Genomic DNA, 18,568 nt, shown 5'->3' with positions numbered 1-18,568 from the left:
TAAAGCCTGCAAAGTGGTATACAAGAGGGTGGATGTTTTTGAGGGCAAAGGGTTGGAAGGGGTAGGGTATGAGGTGATGAGGGATGCAAAGCGGGTGATAAGGGAGATCAGGGTAGGGATGGTATGTCGGATATAAGGGAACTATCGGGGGTGCAGGTGGCGAGGGTCTGGAAAGGGATAATTGGAAAAAAATGGAAGGGGGAACATGAAGACTTTACATGGCGGGTGGTTCGTGGGGTGATTCCGGTGAGAGCAGAGCAGAGGAAGTGGGGCCTGATAAGGTCGGCGGAGTGTCCGCGGGAGGGGTGTGGAAGGGAGGAAACGATTGTTCATGTGTTATGGGAATGTGCGTTCGCTCGACGGGTTTGGCGGAGGGTGGCGAGTTTTTGTGGGAAATGGGATGGGGGGATTGTGTGAATTTTGAAGGGGCACTGTATGGGTTGGTAGGCTGTAGGAAGAGGGAGTGGGAGGTTAGGGTGTTATTACTTTGTGCACGCGTGGCGATTTGGAAAGTGAGGTGCTTGTGGGTGCAAAAAGGGTTGTATTTTTCATCACGGGAGTGTATTTATTTGTTGTACGCTGAATTGGGATACTATCGTAGTAGGGGAATAGGGGAATGGGAAGGGTTGGAGTGGAGGAGGCTTTTTGAGTGAGGAGAGGGATAGCTGGCAAGATGGCGGCGTAGGGTAATAAACGGGAAAGGGAATGATATGGGGAATGGGTGGATTTGGAAGGTTGGAAGGGTTGTGGATGACCGTTCCGAGTTGAGTTACTGGTTGGAGGGAGATGAAATTGGTTTTGAAGTGGTGGAAGAAATATGTGATAATTGATATTTATGTTGGAATTGAACTTGGAACGGTTAATCAAGATGTTGTTGTTACTTTGAGTTGGGATTGTAATATTTTGGTACTTTGAGTTGAGATTGTAATATTTTGGTACTTTGATAAAAAAAAAAAAAAAAAATCTGTTCTTATCAGTTTAATCGCTGATACGTCCTCGATGTGAGGACCGACGCATTAAACGCATTTTTGGTGCCGGGAGCGGGCCTCGGAGCTTGCTCCAGCCCCTCCACGCATCGGCCCGGTATTGCAGTGCCTCCGGGCCCGGTGCCCGCTCCCCTCCCGGGGGAGCGCCGCCTTCCTCCTCTCTGGGTTCCAAAAGCAGCGCAGCGGCAGCAGGGGCGGGGCCCCTGGGCGGCCCCAGGGGGCAGGCCCTATGCAAAGGGCTGGCTGCCGCCGCGGGGCGGGCAGCCCACTGGCAGGGGAGGGAGGGAGGGAGCGCGCGCCCTCCTGCTCGGCAGGCAGCACGGCCCCCGCCGCCGCCTCCCGCCGGGGGGGAGGCCGGGGCCCCGGGCGGGGCCCCGGGGCCCGGGCCGGGGCAGGCAGGCGGGCGGGGGGTGCGGGGCGGGACCTTTTCCGCGTCGGCCTGCGAGGCCCCTTAAGACCAGACGCTGCCTTCGTCGAGCGTCGTCGTCGTCGCCGCCGCCGCCCAAAGCCAGAGCGGGCGGGCGAGCGGCGGGACGTGTGCAAGCGCAAGTCAAATGAAAGCAGTAGACGGAGACCGGGGCAAGCGGAAGGAAGGAAGGAAGGAAGGAAGGAAGGAGGCCCGAGTGGAGTCGAGCCGAGCCTGCAGCGCGATGCTGCCAGCTAGTGGAGCGACCCAAGCGCTGGCTTGCGTCCAGAGATGCTTCTCGAGCAAACCCCGGGCGGGCGGGCCGCCCTTCTCCCCTTGTACTCGGCCTCGGCTGGAGTGCTGCGGTCGCTCGGTCGGTTTTGGGCTGGCTCCACAATTCCAAAAGGACGGGCGTGACGTGGAGAAGCTGGAGAGAGTCCGTCCAGAGAAGAGCCACGCCCGCCGCGCGCAGCGATCACAGGTCAGGGAAGCCGACCCTACCATGACAGGCTGAGAGCCCTGCCTGCCTGCCTGCCTGCCTGCCTGCCTGCCTGCCTGGCTGCCTGCCTGGCTGGAGAAAGCCCAGGCTCGCTCGCTCGCTCGGGGGCGGTCTGATGGCCACCTCGAAGTTGACCACCAACCAGTAGCTGGGGGAACGCGTTTGTTCCCCAGAGCGAGCGAGCGAGCGAGCCCCAAGGAAGGGAAGGGAAGGGAAGGGAGGACGACCCGGTCGAACGGTCCTCAACTAACTAACTCCTACAAGGCTGTTTCAGGCTGGACACGAGGAACAATTGCTTTCCTGTCCGAGCCCCAAGGCAAGGTCTGTCGGGAACAGCCTGCCACCGGAGGTGGTTCGGTTCGGTTCGGTTCGGTTCGAGCGCCTGCCTCCCTTGAACCCCTTCGACAGCAAACGGGATGCTTCTCTTGCTGGGATCCACTGAGCCAGCGGACGGACGGACTTCCTTCCTTCCTTCCGGCCGGCCGGCCCTTTGGGCAGGCGGGGCTGGACGGACTCGATGATCTTCCGAGGTCCCTTCCAGCCCGAACGTCGATGAACTCGTCGAGTCGAGGAAGGAAGGAGCGGCACGCACCTGCCCGCCCGCCCGCAGGAGAGAGAGCGAGCCAGCCAGTCGCTCAGTCGCCAGGCTCCGGGACCGGCCGCCGCCGCCGCCGGGGCCGCCCCCGGCCCTGCTCGCCGGGCCCCCTGGGCCGCCGGCCCGGGGTGCCCGCTCCCCCTCCGGCCTCGAGCAGGTTATCGCTTCTCGGCCTCTTGAAGGCTCAGATCGGGTTGGCGGACGGGCCTTGGTCCGGCCGCTGCCTGGTCGGGCCTCGAGAGGCCGGGCGCCGGGGAGGACGGAGGCGGCGGTGGCAGCGATGGCTGAGAGGAAAGCGGTGGCGTTGGCTGGTGTGACGGAGGTGGCGATGGAGGAGGGAGCAGAAAGGAGAGAAGCCCGGGAAGATCGTGATTGGCGGGAGAGTGGAAGCGGAGGTCAGAAGGTCGGAGGAGCGCTTGGAGGCCGAGGTGAGCGTTCGGCGGAGGAGGAAGGGTGGAGCGTGGTGCACCGGAGAGGGAAGGCCCAGGTGGGAGCTGGGGGGAGGAAGACCCCCGAAGAGGGAGTGCCATTGGTGGTGGAAGGAGGACGGCAGGAGCAGCCGGAGGAGGGGAAGGAGGCAGCGGGAGGAGCAGCAGTGTCAGGAGCGGCGAAAGAAGATGGAGGAGCAGGAAGGGGGACAAAATGGAGGCTGAAGGTGGTTTTGGGCCAGGAGGGCCATAATGGACTGAAGACCTTGAACCGAGTGGATTTTATGGCCTCGGTCCTCTTTTCTACTTTAAAAGTGAACCCAAGGGACGTGAGCTGTGTGGTGGCGTTCGACAACTATAGACAGTGGAATGTGACTTTTGTGGACGACAAAAACTATGGTGCTTTTTTGGAAAGCCCATGGAGAGGCGGTGCAGCGTGGGGAGTTGGAGGGGTTACATTTGAAGTTGGACAGAAGGCGCGTGAGAGGGTGTTATTTATCAAAATGTATAACGATATGTTGGAGAAGGATGAGGTGGGGTTTTGGTTAGAAGGAAGGGTCCAACGAGTGGTCTACGTGGAGCAAGTGCGAGACCGGTGGGGAATTTGGACGGGGTCGTGGAGAGCTAAGGTGGTCCTACATGAGGAGGTGGGGAACCCGGGGGCGGTGAGGCACCTGAAGTCAGTGGTGCAAATTGGATCCTATAAGGGATACTTAACGTATTACGACCAACCGAAGTTGTGTAGCAGGTGTGGGCAGGGGGGTCACCTGGCGGCCTTTTGCCAGCTAACGATATGTTTTCGTTGTAGGGGAATGGGGCATAGGGCCCAGTTTTGTAAGGAGAAGTTAACATGCAGGGGGTGTGGGCGAGAGGGGCATATACAACAGCAATGCCCCTTTTCATATGCAAGTAGAGTGCGGAGGGGGGGGAACCAGGAGGAGAATGAAAGAGATGAGGGGGTTGTGGAGGAGGAGAAGCAACAGGAGGGGGGTGAGGAAATGGTGGTGGAGGAAACACCTGTGGAGGAGTGTGATAAGGGGGAAATAGAAGAAGCGGTAAGGGGTTGCTGGAAGAGGAAATAGAGATGGGGGAGAGAAGGGAGGGAAGGGGGGAGGAAGGGGAGGGGGGAGAGATGGTATTAAAACAATTGCGAGGTATGGTGGAACAGCTGGGGACGGAACAAACGAAGGGGAAGGAACTGGGCGGAGGAGATGGAAATAATGGAGCAGGGGGGTCTGAAGAAAAGGAAAAAAGAAATGGAAGGGAAGGGGGGGAAGAAGAAATTGGGGATGGAGGAGGGTGGGAGCAACAAGACAAGGGAAAGGAAAGGGAAGGAGGGGGAAAGGAAGGGGAAGAAGGAGGGTGGATTTTTGAGTCCGGGGCGCGGTGGAAAGTCTTGTGGAGACGACTGGGATACGGAGGGAAGCTGTGGAATCATCTGGGGAGTCTTCGGAGAGTGGGGGTGAGGAGGAAGGGTGAAGGGGTTGGGTGTGTCTGGGTTGGGCCACTGTAAAGAACCTAAATGGAAGGGAATTTCCGGATCGCCTCCGTAAATGTGCGGAGTATATTTTCAAGAAAGAGGTGGGAGAGGGTGGGGGAGTTCTTAAAAGCGCTTAAAGTGGATATCATCTGCCTACAAGAATGTGGGATTGGTTGGGAGGGGAATTATGGATTTTTGGGGAAAAGGTGGGAGAAGGGTCGATCGTGGTGGGCGGGGGGGGGGGAGGAAATAAGGCAGCAGGTGTGGGATTTTGGTGGATGAAGCACGGGTGAGGGTAATTGGGGTGGAAGTTTTAATTGAAGGGCGGTGTGCAACACATGAGGGTGGTAATTGGGGGGGAAGAGGTGGGGATTTTCAATGTATACGCACCCGCGGTGAAGGCAGAGAGAAGGGATTTCTTCAAGAGGATGGGGATATGTGGGGGAGGGGGGGGAAAGAAGGTTTTTGTTGGGGATTTTAATTGTATTATAGAGGAAGGGGATAGGCAAGGGGGTGTGGGGGGGGGAGTATTGGACAGTACGGGGAGATGGTTGGGGAATTGGATTCGGGAGGAGGGATTGGTGGATGTTTGGAAGGGGGAGCGGGTGGGGACGAGGGTTGACCCGGGGGAGGGAAGGTATCGAGGATTGATTTTGTTCTGATCTCGGAAGGCGTGAGGGTGGAGGGTAAGGAAGTGTTAGAAGTGGGTTTCACTGATCATAAAGTGGTGAAGGTGGATTTGCGGGTAGGGGAAGGGGGTGGAAGGGGGAGGGGAGTGTGGAAATTGAATACAAGGGTGTTGGGGGACGAAGGGGTGTGTGGGAGGTTTGGGAGGGAGTATGCGGAGTGGCAAACGACAAAGGTGTTGTTTAAGTCAAGGTGGGAGTGGTGGAGGGTCACAAAGGAAAGGATTAAGAAGTGGTTCATGCAGATGGGGAAGCGGAAAGCGTGGGAGAAAAGGAGGGAATTGTGGAGGTTGCAGGGGTGGGTGCAGAAGTTGATGAGGGAAGGGGCGGGGGGGCGGGACGTGAAGCGGAGCTGGGGGAGGCAAAGCGGGGCGGTGGAAGAGTGGTTTAGGAGGAAGGAACGGGAGAAAATGTTTTTGGCACGGGTACCGTGGGTGGGGGAGGGCGAGGAATGGGGGAAATATTTTTCTGAAAGGGTAAGGCGGGGGAAAAAGGAAGTGGGGCCGGTGATCACTGAGGAGGGGGTGTGGGTGAGGAACCAGGAAGAGGTGTTGAGGGAAGTGACGGGTTTTTATGCAGGGTTATATAAGAGAAGGGAGGTGGATGGCAGGGCAAAAGGGAGGTGGTTAGGGGAACTGGAGGAGAGGGTAGGGGGGGAGGAGGGAGAGGATTTGGAGAGGGATATGACGGAAGGGGAGGTGCGGGAAGCGTTGGGAGCAATGAAAAAGGGAAAGACACCGGGTTTGGACGGGTTACCGGTGGAATTTTACGAAAGGTTTTGGGAAGTGGTGGGGGGGGATGTGGTGGAGGTGTTTCACGAGTTGACGAAGACGGGGGTAGTGGGGGAGGGGTTTGCGGTGGGGGTGGTGGTGTTGTATATAAGAAAGGGAGAAGGGAGGCGCTCCAAAATTGGAGGCCCATCACATTGTTAAATGTAGATTATAAGTTGTTTTCTAAGGTGCTGGCAATGCGGATGGGGAGGGTGTTGGGGAAGGTGGTGGGAGGGGATCAGGCGTGTGGGGTGGAGGGTAGAAGGATGGTAGATATTCAATGGGTGATGAGGGATATGTTGCAGTATGTAGGGGAGAGGAGATGGAAGGTGGTGGTGGGTAGTGTGGATTTTGAGAAGGCATATGATAGCTTGGAACATGGGTTTTTGTTTGGGGTTTTGGGGCAGATGGGGTTTCCGGGAAAGTTTGTGGGGTGGGTGAAGGCATTATACAAAGGAGCACGGAGCAGGGTGTTGGTGAGGGGTGTCCTGGGGAGGAGTTTCGGGTGGAGAGAGGGGTGCGGCAAGGGTGCCCCTTGTCCCCGGGTCTATTTATATGCGGGATGGAGCCTTTGGTACAGTGGGTGAGGAGGGATGGGAGGGTGAGGGGGGTTCTGGTGCCGGGGGGGGGGGGAGGTAAAGGTGATGGCATATATGGACGATGTGGTCCTGGTGGTTAGGGATGGGGGGTCTTTGGGAAGGGTGGTGGAGGGAATCAGGGAGTATGGGGAAGTGACGGGGCTACGGGGTGAACAAGGGGAAGAGTGTGTTGTTGGGGATAGGGGAATGGAGGGGTTTGGAGGAGCATGGGTGGCAGGTGGAGAGGGAGGGGTGAAGGTGTTGGGGGTTTATATGGACGTGGGGGGAAAAGGGGAACGGGCGTGGGAGGTGGTTCGAGGGAGGGTGAAAAAGGTGGTGGGGATATGGGGTACAAGGAAATTGTCATTTCGGGGGAAGGTGAGTGTAATAAAACAATTTCTGTTGCCGATGATACTATTCGTGGCGATGGTGTACCCGCCTACCTGGCTGCAGGTGAGGCGGGTACAGAGGGAAGTTTGTTTATTTTTTGGGGGGGGAAAGACGGAGAGGGTGGCGAGGGGGGAGGTGTACAAGAGGGAGGAGTTAGGGGGGTGGGGGGTGCCGGAACTAGAAGTTTTTGTCTATGCACATTTCTGGAAGGGGGTGGTAAGGGCGGCGGGGTTGGAAGGGAGGAAAGTAGGGGAATTTTGCAGATATTGGGCGGGGAGGTTTTTGAGGAGGTTGGGTTGGTATGGGGGACGGTGGACTGCGGTGTGGGCTGGAAAGCCTGCAAAGTGGTATACAAGAGGGTGGATGTTTTTGAGGGCAAAGGGGTTGGAAGGGGTAGGGTATGAGGTGATGAGGGATGCAAAGCGGGTGATAAGGGAGATCAGGGGTAGGGATGGTATGTCGGATATAAGGGAACTATCGGGGGTGCAGGTGGCGAGGGTCTGGAAAGGGATAATTGGAAAAAAATGGAAGGGGGAACATGAAGACTTTACATGGCGGGTGGTTCGTGGGGTGATTCCGGTGAGAGCAGAGCAGAGGAAGTGGGGCCTGATAAGGTCGGCGGAGTGTCCGCGGGAGGGGTGTGGAAGGGAGGAAACGATTGTTCATGTGTTATGGGAATGTGCGTTCGCTCGACGGGTTTGGCGGAGGGTGGCGAGTTTTTGTGGGGAAATGGGATGGGGGGATTGTGTGAATTTTGAAGGGGCACTGTATGGGTTGGTAGGCTGTAGGAAGAGGGAGTGGGAGGTTAGGGTGTTATTACTTTGTGCACGCGTGGCGATTTGGAAAGTGAGGTGCTTGTGGGTGCAAAAAGGGTTGTATTTTTCATCACGGGAGTGTATTTATTTGTTGTACGCTGAATTGGGATACTATCGTAGTAGGGGAATAGGGGAATGGGAAGGGTTGGAGTGGAGGAGGCTTTTTGAGTGAGGAGAGGGATAGCTGGCAAGATGGCGGCGTAGGGTAATAAACGGGAAAGGGAATGATATGGGGAATGGGTGGATTTGGAAGGTTGGAAGGGTTGTGGATGACCGTTCCGAGTTGAGTTACTGGTTGGAGGGAGATGAAATTGGTTTTGAAGTGGTGGAAGAAATATGTGATAATTGATATTTATGTTGGAATTGAACTTGGAACGGTTAATCAAGATGTTGTTGTTACTTTGAGTTGGGATTGTAATATTTTGGTACTTTGAGTTGAGATTGTAATATTTTGGTACTTTGATAAAAAAAAAAAAAAAAAAATCTGTTCTTATCAGTTTAATCGCTGATACGTCCTCGATGTGAGGACCGACGCATTAAACGCATTTTTGGTGCCGGGAGCGGGCCTCGGAGCTTGCTCCAGCCCCTCCACGCATCGGCCCGGTATTGCAGTGCCTCCGGGCCCGGTGCCCGCTCCCCTCCCGGGGGAGCGCCGCCTTCCTCCTCTCTGGGTTCCAAAAGCAGCGGCAGCGGCAGCAGGGGCGGGGCCCCTGGGCGGCCCCAGGGGGCAGGCCCTATGCAAAGGGCTGGCTGCCGCCGCGGGGCGGGCAGCCCACTGGCAGGGGAGGGAGGGAGGGAGCGCGCGCCCTCCTGCTCGGCAGGCAGCACGGCCCCGCCGCCGCCTCCCGCCGGGGGGGAGGCCGGGGCCCCGGGCGGGGCCCCGGGGCCCGGGCCGGGGCAGGCAGGCGGGCGGGGGGTGCGGGGCGGGACCTTTTCCGCGTCGGCCTGCGAGGCCCCTTAAGACCAGACGCTGCCTTCGTCGAGCGTCGTCGTCGTCGCCGCCGCCGCCCAAAGCCAGAGCGGGCGGGCGAGCGGCGGGACGTGTGCAAGCGCAAGTCAAATGAAAGCAGTAGACGGAGACCGGGGCAAGCGGAAGGAAGGAAGGAAGGAAGGAAGGAAGGAAGGAAGGAAGGAAGGAAGGAGGCCCGAGTGGAGTCGAGCCGAGCCTGCAGCGCGATGCTGCCAGCTAGTGGAGCGACCCAAGCGCTGGCTTGCGTCCAGAGATGCTTCTCGAGCAAACCCCGGGCGGGCGGGCCGCCCTTCTCCCCTTGTACTCGGCCTCGGCTGGAGTGCTGCGGTCGCTCGGTCGGTTTTGGGCTGGCTCCACAATTCCAAAAGGACGGGCGTGACGTGGAGAAGCTGGAGAGAGTCCGTCCAGAGAAGAGCCACGCCCGCCGCGCGCGCGATCACAGGTCAGGGAAGCCGACCCTACCATGACAGGCTGAGAGCCCTGCCTGCCTGCCTGCCTGCCTGCCTGCCTGCCTGGCTGCCTGCCTGGAGAAAGCCCAGGCTCGCTCGCTCGCTCGGGGGCGGTCTGATGGCCACCTCGAAGTTGACCACCAACCAGTAGCTGGGGGAACGCGTTTGTTCCCCAGAGCGAGCGAGCGAGCGAGCCCCAAGGAAGGGAAGGGAAGGGAAGGGAGGACGACCCGGTCGAACGGTCCTCAACTAACTAACTCCTACAAGGCTGTTTCAGGCTGGACACGAGGAACAATTGCTTTCCTGTCCGAGCCCCCAAGGCAAGGTCTGTCGGGAACAGCCTGCCACCGGAGGTGGTTCGGTTCGGTTCGGTTCGGTTCGAGCGCCTGCCTCCCTTGAACCCCTTCGACAGCAAACGGGATGCTTCTCTTGCTGGGATCCACTGAGCCCAGCGGACGGACGGACTTCCTTCCTTCCTTCCGGCCGGCCGGCCCTTTGGGCAGGCGGGGCTGGACGGACTCGATGATCTTCCGAGGTCCCTTCCAGCCCGAACGTCGATGAACTCGTCGAGTCGAGGAAGGAAGGAGCGGCACGCACCTGCCCGCCCGCCCGCAGGAGAGAGAGCGAGCCAGCCAGTCGCTCAGTCGCCAGGCTCCGGGACCGGCCGCCGCCGCCGCCGGGGCCGCCCCCGGCCCTGCTCGCCGGGCCCCCTGGGCCGCCGGCCCGGGGTGCCCGCTCCCCCTCCGGCCTCGAGCAGGTTATCGCTTCTCGGCCTCTTGAAGGCTCAGATCGGGTTGGCGGACGGGCCTTGGTCCGGCCGCTGCCTGGTCGGGCCTCGAGAGGCCGGGCGCCGGGGAGGACGGAGGCGGCGGTGGCAGCGATGGCTGAGAGGAAAGCGGTGGCGTTGGCTGGTGTGACGGAGGTGGCGATGGAGGAGGGAGCAGAAAGGAGAGAAGCCCGGGAAGATCGTGATTGGCGGGAGAGTGGAAGCGGAGGTCAGAAGGTCGGAGGAGCGCTTGGAGGCCGAGGTGAGCGTTCGGCGGAGGAGGAAGGGTGGAGCGTGGTGCACCGGAGAGGGAAGGCCCAGGTGGGAGCTGGGGGGAGGAAGACCCCCGAAGAGGGAGTGCCATTGGTGGTGGAAGGAGGACGGCAGGAGCAGCCGGAGGAGGGGAAGGAGGCAGCGGGAGGAGCAGCAGTGTCAGGAGCGGCGAAAGAAGATGGAGGAGCAGGAAGGGGGACAAAATGGAGGCTGAAGGTGGTTTTGGGCCAGGAGGGCCATAATGGACTGAAGACCTTGAACCGAGTGGATTTTATGGCCTCGGTCCTCTTTTCTACTTTAAAAGTGAACCCAAGGGACGTGAGCTGTGTGGTGGCGTTCGACAACTATAGACAGTGGAATGTGACTTTTGTGGACGACAAAAACTATGGTGCTTTTTGGAAAGCCCATGGAGAGGCGGTGCAGCGTGGGGAGTTGGAGGGGTTACATTTTGAAGTTGGACAGAAGGCGCGTGAGAGGGTGTTATTTATCAAAATGTATAACGATATGTTGGAGAAGGATGAGGTGGGGTTTTGGTTAGAAGGAAGGGTCCAACGAGTGGTCTACGTGGAGCAAGTGCGAGACCGGTGGGGAATTTGGACGGGGTCGTGGAGAGCTAAGGTGGTCCTACATGAGGAGGTGGGGAACCCGGGGGCGGTGAGGCACCTGAAGTCAGTGGTGCAAATTGGACCCTATAAGGGATACTTAACGTATTACGACCAACCGAAGTTGTGTAGCAGGTGTGGGCAGGGGGGTCACCTGGCGGCCTTTTGCCAGCTAACGATATGTTTTCGTTGTAGGGGAATGGGGCATAGGGCCCAGTTTTGTAAGGAGAAGTTAACATGCAGGGGGTGTGGGCGAGAGGGGCATATACAACAGCAATGCCCCTTTTCATATGCAAGTAGAGTGCGGAGGGGGGGGAACCAGGAGGAGAATGAAAGAGATGAGGGGGTTGTGGAGGAGGAGAAGCAACAGGAGGGGGGTGAGGAAATGGTGGTGGAGGAAACACCTGTGGAGGAGTGTGATAAGGGGGAAATAGAAGAAGCGGTAAGGGGGTTGCTGGAAGAGGAAATAGAGATGGGGGAGAGAAGGGAGGGAAGGGGGGAGGAAGGGGAGGGGGGAGAGATGGTATTAAAACAATTGCGAGGTATGGTGGAACAGCTGGGGACGGAACAAACGAAGGGGAAGGACTGGGCGGAGGAGATGGAAATAATGGAGCAGGGGGGTCTGAAGAAAAGGAAAAAAGAAATGGAAGGGAAGGGGGGGAAGAAGAAATTGGGGATGGAGGAGGGTGGGAGCAACAAGACAAGGGAAAGGAAAGGGAAGGAGGGGGAAAGGAAGGGGAAGAAGGAGGGTGGATTTTTGAGTCCGGGCGCGGTGGAAAGTCTTGTGGAGACGACTGGGATACGGAGGGAAGCTGTGGAATCATCTGGGGAGTCTTCGGAGAGTGGGGGTGAGGAGGAAGGGTGAAGGGGTTGGGTGTGTCTGGGTTGGGCCACTGTAAAGAACCTAAATGGAAGGGAATTTCCGGATCGCCTCCGTAAATGTGCGGAGTATATTTTCAAGAAAGAGGTGGGAGAGGGTGGGGGAGTTCTTAAAAGCGCTTAAAGTGGATATCATCTGCCTACAAGAATGTGGGATTGGTTGGGAGGGGAATTATGGATTTTTGGGGAAAAGGTGGGAGAAGGGTCGATCGTGGTGGGCGGGGGGGGGGAGGAAATAAGGCAGCAGGTGTGGGGATTTTGGTGGATGAAGCACGGGTGAGGGTAATTGGGGTGGAAGTTTTAATTGAAGGGCGGTTGCAACACATGAGGGTGGTAATTGGGGGGGAAGAGGTGGGGATTTTCAATGTATACGCACCCGCGGTGAAGGCAGAGAGAAGGGATTTCTTCAAGAGGATGGGGATATGTGGGGGAGGGGGGGGAAAGAAGGTTTTTGTTGGGGATTTTAATTGTATTATAGAGGAAGGGGATAGGCAAGGGGGTGTGGGGGGGGGAGTATTGGACAGTACGGGGAGATGGTTGGGGAATTGGATTCGGGAGGAGGGATTGGTGGATGTTTGGAAGGGGGAGCGGGTGGGGACGAGGGTTGACCCGGGGGGAGGGAAGGTATCGAGGATTGATTTTGTTCTGATCTCGGAAGGCGTGAGGGTGGAGGGTAAGGAAGTGTTAGAAGTGGGTTTCACTGATCATAAAGTGGTGAAGGTGGATTTGCGGGTAGGGGAAGGGGGTGGAAGGGGGAGGGGAGTGTGGAAATTGAATACAAGGGTGTTGGGGGACGAAGGGGTGTGTGGGAGGTTTGGGAGGGAGTATGCGGAGTGGCAAACGACAAAGGTGTTGTTTAAGTCAAGGTGGGAGTGGTGGAGGGTCACAAAGGAAAGGATTAAGAAGTGGTTCATGCAGATGGGGAAGCGGAAAGCGTGGGAGAAAAGGAGGGAATTGTGGAGGTTGCAGGGGTGGGTGCAGAAGTTGATGAGGGAAGGGGCGGGGGGGCGGGACGTGAAGCGGGAGCTGGGGGAGGCAAAGCGGGCGGTGGAAGAGTGGTTTAGGAGGAAGGAACGGGAGAAAATGTTTTTGGCACGGGTACCGTGGGTGGGGGAGGGCGAGGAATGGGGGAAATATTTTTCTGAAAGGGTAAGGCGGGGGAAAAAGGAAGTGGGGCCGGTGATCACTGAGGAGGGGGTGTGGGTGAGGAACCAGGAAGAGGTGTTGAGGGAAGTGACGGGTTTTTATGCAGGGTTATATAAGAGAAGGGAGGTGGATGGCAGGGCAAAAGGGAGGTGGTTAGGGGAACTGGAGGAGAGGGTAGGGGGGGAGGAGGGAGAGGATTTGGAGAGGGATATGACGGAAGGGGAGGTGCGGGAAGCGTTGGGAGCAATGAAAAAGGGAAAGACACCGGGTTTGGACGGGTTACCGGTGGAATTTTACGAAAGGTTTTGGGAAGTGGTGGGGGGGGATGTGGTGGAGGTGTTTCACGAGTTGACGAAGACGGGGGTAGTGGGGGAGGGGTTTGCGGTGGGGGTGGTGGTGTTGTTATATAAGAAAGGGAGAAGGGAGGCGCTCCAAAATTGGAGGCCCATCACATTGTTAAATGTAGATTATAAGTTGTTTTCTAAGGTGCTGGCAATGCGGATGGGGAGGGTGTTGGGGAAGGTGGTGGGAGGGGATCAGGCGTGTGGGGTGGAGGGTAGAAGGATGGTAGATATTCAATGGGTGATGAGGGATATGTTGCAGTATGTAGGGGAGAGGAGATGGAAGGTGGTGGTGGGTAGTGTGGATTTTGAGAAGGCATATGATAGCTTGGAACATGGGTTTTTGTTTGGGGTTTTGGGGCAGATGGGGTTTCCGGGAAAGTTTGTGGGGTGGGTGAAGGCATTATACAAAGAAGCACGGAGCAGGGTGTTGGTGAGGGGTGTCCTGGGGGAGGAGTTTCGGGTGGAGAGAGGGGTGCGGCAAGGGTGCCCCTTGTCCCCGGGTCTATTTATATGCGGGATGGAGCCTTTGGTACAGTGGGTGAGGAGGGATGGGAGGGTGAGGGGGGTTCCGGTGCCGGGGGGGGGGGGAGGTAAAGGTGATGGCATATATGGACGATGTGGTCCTGGTGGTTAGGGATGGGGGGTCTTTGGGAAGGGTGGTGGAGGGAATCAGGGAGTATGGGGAAGTGACGGGGCTACGGGTGAACAAGGGGAAGAGTGTGTTGTTGGGGATAGGGGAATGGAGGGGTTTGGAGGAGCATGGGTGGCAGGTGGAGAGGGAGGGGGTGAAGGTGTTGGGGGTTTATATGGACGTGGGGGGAAAAGGGGAACGGGCGTGGGAGGTGGTTCGAGGGAGGGTGAAAAAGGTGGTGGGGATATGGGGTACAAGGAAATTGTCATTTCGGGGGAAGGTGAGTGTAATAAAACAATTTCTGTTGCCGATGATACTATTCGTGGCGATGGTGTACCCGCCTACCTGGCTGCAGGTGAGGCGGGTACAGAGGGAAGTTTGTTTATTTTTGGGGGGGGGAAAGACGGAGAGGGTGGCGAGGGGGGAGGTGTACAAGAGGGAGGAGTTAGGGGGGTGGGGGGTGCCGGAACTAGAAGTTTTTGTCTATGCACATTTCTGGAAGGGGGTGGTAAGGGCGGCGGGGTTGGAAGGGAGGAAAGTAGGGGAATTTTGCAGATATTGGGCGGGGAGGTTTTTGAGGAGGTTGGGTTGGTATGGGGGACGGTGGACTGCGGTGTGGGCTGGAAAGCCTGCAAAGTGGTATACAAGAGGGTGGATGTTTTTGAGGGCAAAGGGGTTGGAAGGGGTAGGGTATGAGGTGATGAGGGATGCAAAGCGGGTGATAAGGGAGATCAGGGGTAGGGATGGTATGTCGGATATAAGGGAACTATCGGGGGTGCAGGTGGCGAGGGTCTGGAAAGGGATAATTGGAAAAAAATGGAAGGGGGAACATGAAGACTTTACATGGCGGGTGGTTCGTGGGGTGATTCCGGTGAGAGCAGAGCAGAGGAAGTGGGGCCTGATAAGGTCGGCGGAGTGTCCGCGGGAGGGGTGTGGAAGGGAGGAAACGATTGTTCATGTGTTATGGGAATGTGCGTTCGCTCGACGGGTTTGGCGGAGGGTGGCGAGTTTTTGTGGGGAAATGGGATGGGGGGATTGTGTGAATTTTGAAGGGGCACTGTATGGGTTGGTAGGCTGTAGGAAGAGGGAGTGGGAGGTTAGGGTGTTATTACTTTGTGCACGCGTGGCGATTTGGAAAGTGAGGTGCTTGTGGGTGCAAAAAGGGTTGTATTTTTCATCACGGGAGTGTATTTATTTGTTGTACGCTGAATTGGGATACTATCGTAGTAGGGGAATAGGGGAATGGGAAGGGTTGGAGTGGAGGAGGCTTTTTGAGTGAGGAGAGGGATAGCTGGCAAGATGGCGGCGTAGGGTAATAAACGGGAAAGGGAATGATATGGGGAATGGGTGGATTTGGAAGGTTGGAAGGGTTGTGGATGACCGTTCCGAGTTGAGTTACTGGTTGGAGGGAGATGAAATTGGTTTTGAAGTGGTGGAAGAAATATGTGATAATTGATATTTATGTTGGAATTGAACTTGGAACGGTTAATCAAGATGTTGTTGTTACTTTGAGTTGGGATTGTAATATTTTGGTACTTTGAGTTGAGATTGTAATATTTTGGTACTTTGATAAAAAAAAAAAAAAAAAAATCTGTTCTTATCAGTTTAATCGCTGATACGTCCTCGATGTGAGGACCGACGCATTAAACGCATTTTTGGTGCCGGGAGCGGGCCTCGGAGCTTGCTCCAGCCCCTCCACGCATCGGCCCGGTATTGCAGTGCCTCCGGGCCCGGTGCCCGCTCCCCTCCCGGGGGAGCGCCGCCTTCCTCCTCTCTGGGTTCCAAAAGCAGCGGCAGCGGCAGCAGGGGCGGGGCCCCTGGGCGGCCCCAGGGGGCAGGCCCTATGCAAAGGGCTGGCTGCCGCCGCGGGGCGGGCAGCCCACTGGCAGGGGAGGGAGGGAGGGAGGGAGGGAGGGAGGGAGCGCGCGCCCTCCTGCTCGGCAGGCAGCACGGCCCCGCCGCCGCCGCCTCCCGCCGGGGGGGAGGCCAGGGCCCCGGGGCCCGGGCCGGGGCGGGCAGGCGGGCGGGGGGTGCGGGGCGGGAGCCCGCCCAGCTCGCCGGGGCCCGCCGCGGGCCCGGAAGCGGCGCGCGGAGGGTGGGTCGGGGAGGCCGGGGCCCTCCCGGCTATTGGCAGGCAGGCCTTGCAGCCTCCTTTTCCGCGTCGGCCTGCGAGGCCCCTTAAGACCAGACGCTGCCTTCGTCGAGCGTCGTCGTCGTCGCCGCCCAAAGCCAGAGCGGGCGGGCGAGCGGCGGGACGTGTGCAAGCGCAAGTCAAATGAAAGCAGTAGACGGAGACCGGGGCAAGCGGAAGGAAGGAAGGAAGGAAGGAAGGAGGCCCGAGTGGAGTCGAGCCTAGCCTGCAGCGCGATGCTGCCAGCTAGTGGAGCGACCCAAGCGCTGGCTTGCGTCCAGGGATGCTTCTCGAGCAAACCCCGGGCGGGCGGGCCGTCCTTCTCCCCTTGTACTCGGCCTCGGCTGGAGTGCTGCGGTCGGTCGGTCGGTTTTGGGCTGGCTCCACAATTCCAAAAGGACGGGCGTGACGTGGAGAAGCTGGAGAGAGTCCGTCCAGAGAAGAGCCACGCCCGCCGCGCGCGCGATCACAGGTCAGGGAAGCCGACCCTACCATGACAGGCTGAGAGCCCTGCCTGCCTGCCTGCCTGCCTGCCTGCCTGCCTGGAGAAAGCCCAGGCTCGCTCGCTCGCTCGCTCGGGGGCGGTCTGATGGCCACCTCGAAGTTGACCACCAACCAGTAGCTGGGGGAACGCGTTTGTTCCCCAGAGCGAGCGAGCGAGCGAGCCCCAAGGAAGGGAAGGGAAGACGACCCGGTCGAACGGTCCTCAACTAACTAACTCCTACAAGGCTGTTTCAGGCTGGACACGAGGAACAATTGCTTTCCGGTCCGAGCCCCCAAGGCAAGGTCTGTCGGGAACAGCCTGCCACCGGAGGTGGTTCGGTTCGGTTCGAGCGCCTGCCTCCCTTGAACCCCTTCCAGAGCAAACGGGATGCTTCTCTTGCTGGGATCCACTGAGCCCAGCGGACGGACGGACTTCCTTCCTTCCTTCCTTCCTTCCTTCCGGCCGGCCGGCCCTTTGGGCAGGCGGGGCTGGACGGACTCGATGATCTTCCGAGGTCCCTTCCAGCCCGAACGTCGATGAACTCGTCGAGTCGAGGAAGGAGCGGCACGCACCTGCCCGCCCGCCCGCCCGCCCGCCCGAGAGAGAGCGAGCCAGCCAGTCGCTCAGTCGCCAGGCTCCGGGACCGGCCGCCGCCGCCGCCGGGGCCGCCCCCGGCCCTGCTCGCCGGGCCCCCTGGGCCGCCGGCCCGGGGTGCCCGCTCCCCCTCCGGCCTCGAGCAGGTTATCGCTTCTCGGCCTCTTGAAGGCTCAGATCGGGTTGGCGGACGGGCCTTGGTCCGGCCGCTGCCTGGTCGGGCCTCGAGAGGCCGGGATTTGGAGCGGAGATGGCGGAGCAGTTAAGGAAAGCGGTGGTGGTGATTGAGAGGACAAGGCGGATTGGTGAGCGAGGAACATCGGAGAGGGCGGAGCTTGGTGCGGAGTGTGGATCGGAGGAGATGGAGGTCGGAGAGCAGAGAACATCGGAGGAGATGGAGGTCGGGGAGCAGAGGAGAGCGGACGAGACGGAGGTCGGGGAGCAGAGGAGAGCGGAGAGGAGGCGAGGAGGTTCGGGCGAGAGCGAAGGAAGCGGTCGGAACATCGGAGGAGGGGAGCGGAACACCGGAGAAGGGGAGCAGTCGGCGGCAGCGGAAGGTTGGAGCGTTGTAGGTCGGCGGGGGAAGGTGCAGTCTGGAGCGGGGGGGGAAGACCCCTGAAGAAGGTAGAGTGGCGGCAGCGGCGGTGGAGGAGGGCGGTCGGAGGAGAGAGGTCGGGCAGGAGAAGGAGGCGGCGGGGACGGCGAAGGCGAAGGTGATGGGTGCGGAGGAAGAGAGAAGAAGGGATGTTCGGTGGAAGATAAAAGTAACTTTGGAGCGAGAAGGCTTTCGAGGAGCGAGGACTCTGAGCAGATGGGACTTTATGTCAAGGGTTTTACTGGGTGTGTTAAAAGTGCAACCAGTGGACTTGGTTTGTGTTGTGGCGTTCGATAATTATCGGGAATGGCATGTCTCGTTTTGGGACGAGAAGGCATATAATGCATTTTGGGAGGCCCATGCAGTGGCCATGGAGCGAGGGGAGTTGGTGGGGTTGAAGTTTGAGGTGGGGCAGAGGACAAGAGAGCGTGTTTTGTACATCAAAATGTATACGGATATGGTGGAAGAGGGTGACGTTGTATACGGATATGGTGGAAGAGGGTGACGTGGTAAACTGGTTGGAGGGTAGGGTGCAGCGAGTAAAGACGGTGGAGAAATGTTTTGACCGGTGGAGGGTTTGGACGGGGGGGTGGAGGGCACGTGTTATTTTACAGGAAGAAGTGGGGAACCCTGGGGGTGTTAAACATTTATTGCCGGTGATGAGAATGGGGATGCACAAGGGGTATGTCACGTATAATGACCAGCCGAAGCTGTGTAGTAGGTGTGGGCAGGGGGGGCATTTGGCGGCTTTTTGTGCACTTACAATTTGTTTTCGGTGCAGGGGGATGGGACACAGGGCACAGTTTTGTACAGAAAAAATGGTGTGCACGGGGTGTAAAAGAGAGGGGCATTTCCAGAGGGATTGCCCTTTCTCATACGCAAATAGAGCACGGGGGCGAGAAGACCGGGGAGAGCGGGAAGAAATGGGGGAGCAAGGGAATGGGGAGCACCTGGAGGAAAGAGCGGGGAGGGAGAGTTTGGTAGGAATGGGACAACGAGGGAATGGGGAACATGTGGAGGCACTAATGGAGGAGGAGGAGGAGGAACGAATAACAACAATTGAAGAAACAC

At 58.4% G+C, this 18,568-nt stretch overlaps 3 non-coding genes across 3 annotated transcripts; all 3 read left to right on the top strand.

Annotated features, from left to right (window-relative positions):
* Positions 1 to 927: 927 nt before the first annotated feature.
* LOC132247850 (U2 spliceosomal RNA) lies at positions 928 to 1,117 on the top strand. Its single transcript, XR_009459275.1, has one exon. It is a non-coding gene; the product is annotated as a U2 spliceosomal RNA (small nuclear RNA).
* Positions 1,118 to 8,079: 6,962 nt separating this feature from the next.
* LOC132247853 (U2 spliceosomal RNA) lies at positions 8,080 to 8,270 on the top strand. The gene has a single exon (XR_009459278.1). It is a non-coding gene; the product is annotated as a U2 spliceosomal RNA (small nuclear RNA).
* Positions 8,271 to 15,246: 6,976 nt separating this feature from the next.
* LOC132247852 (U2 spliceosomal RNA) lies at positions 15,247 to 15,437 on the top strand. The gene has a single exon (XR_009459277.1). It is a non-coding gene; the product is annotated as a U2 spliceosomal RNA (small nuclear RNA).
* Positions 15,438 to 18,568: the final 3,131 nt, after the last annotated feature.

This window comes from Alligator mississippiensis, chromosome 1 (genome assembly GCF_030867095.1).
Source record: "Alligator mississippiensis isolate rAllMis1 chromosome 1, rAllMis1, whole genome shotgun sequence".
In the NCBI taxonomy this organism is placed as follows: Eukaryota; Metazoa; Chordata; order Crocodylia; family Alligatoridae; genus Alligator; species Alligator mississippiensis.
Note: the sequence above shows the minus strand (reverse complement) of the source record. Positions and strands in the feature narration are given on the sequence as shown.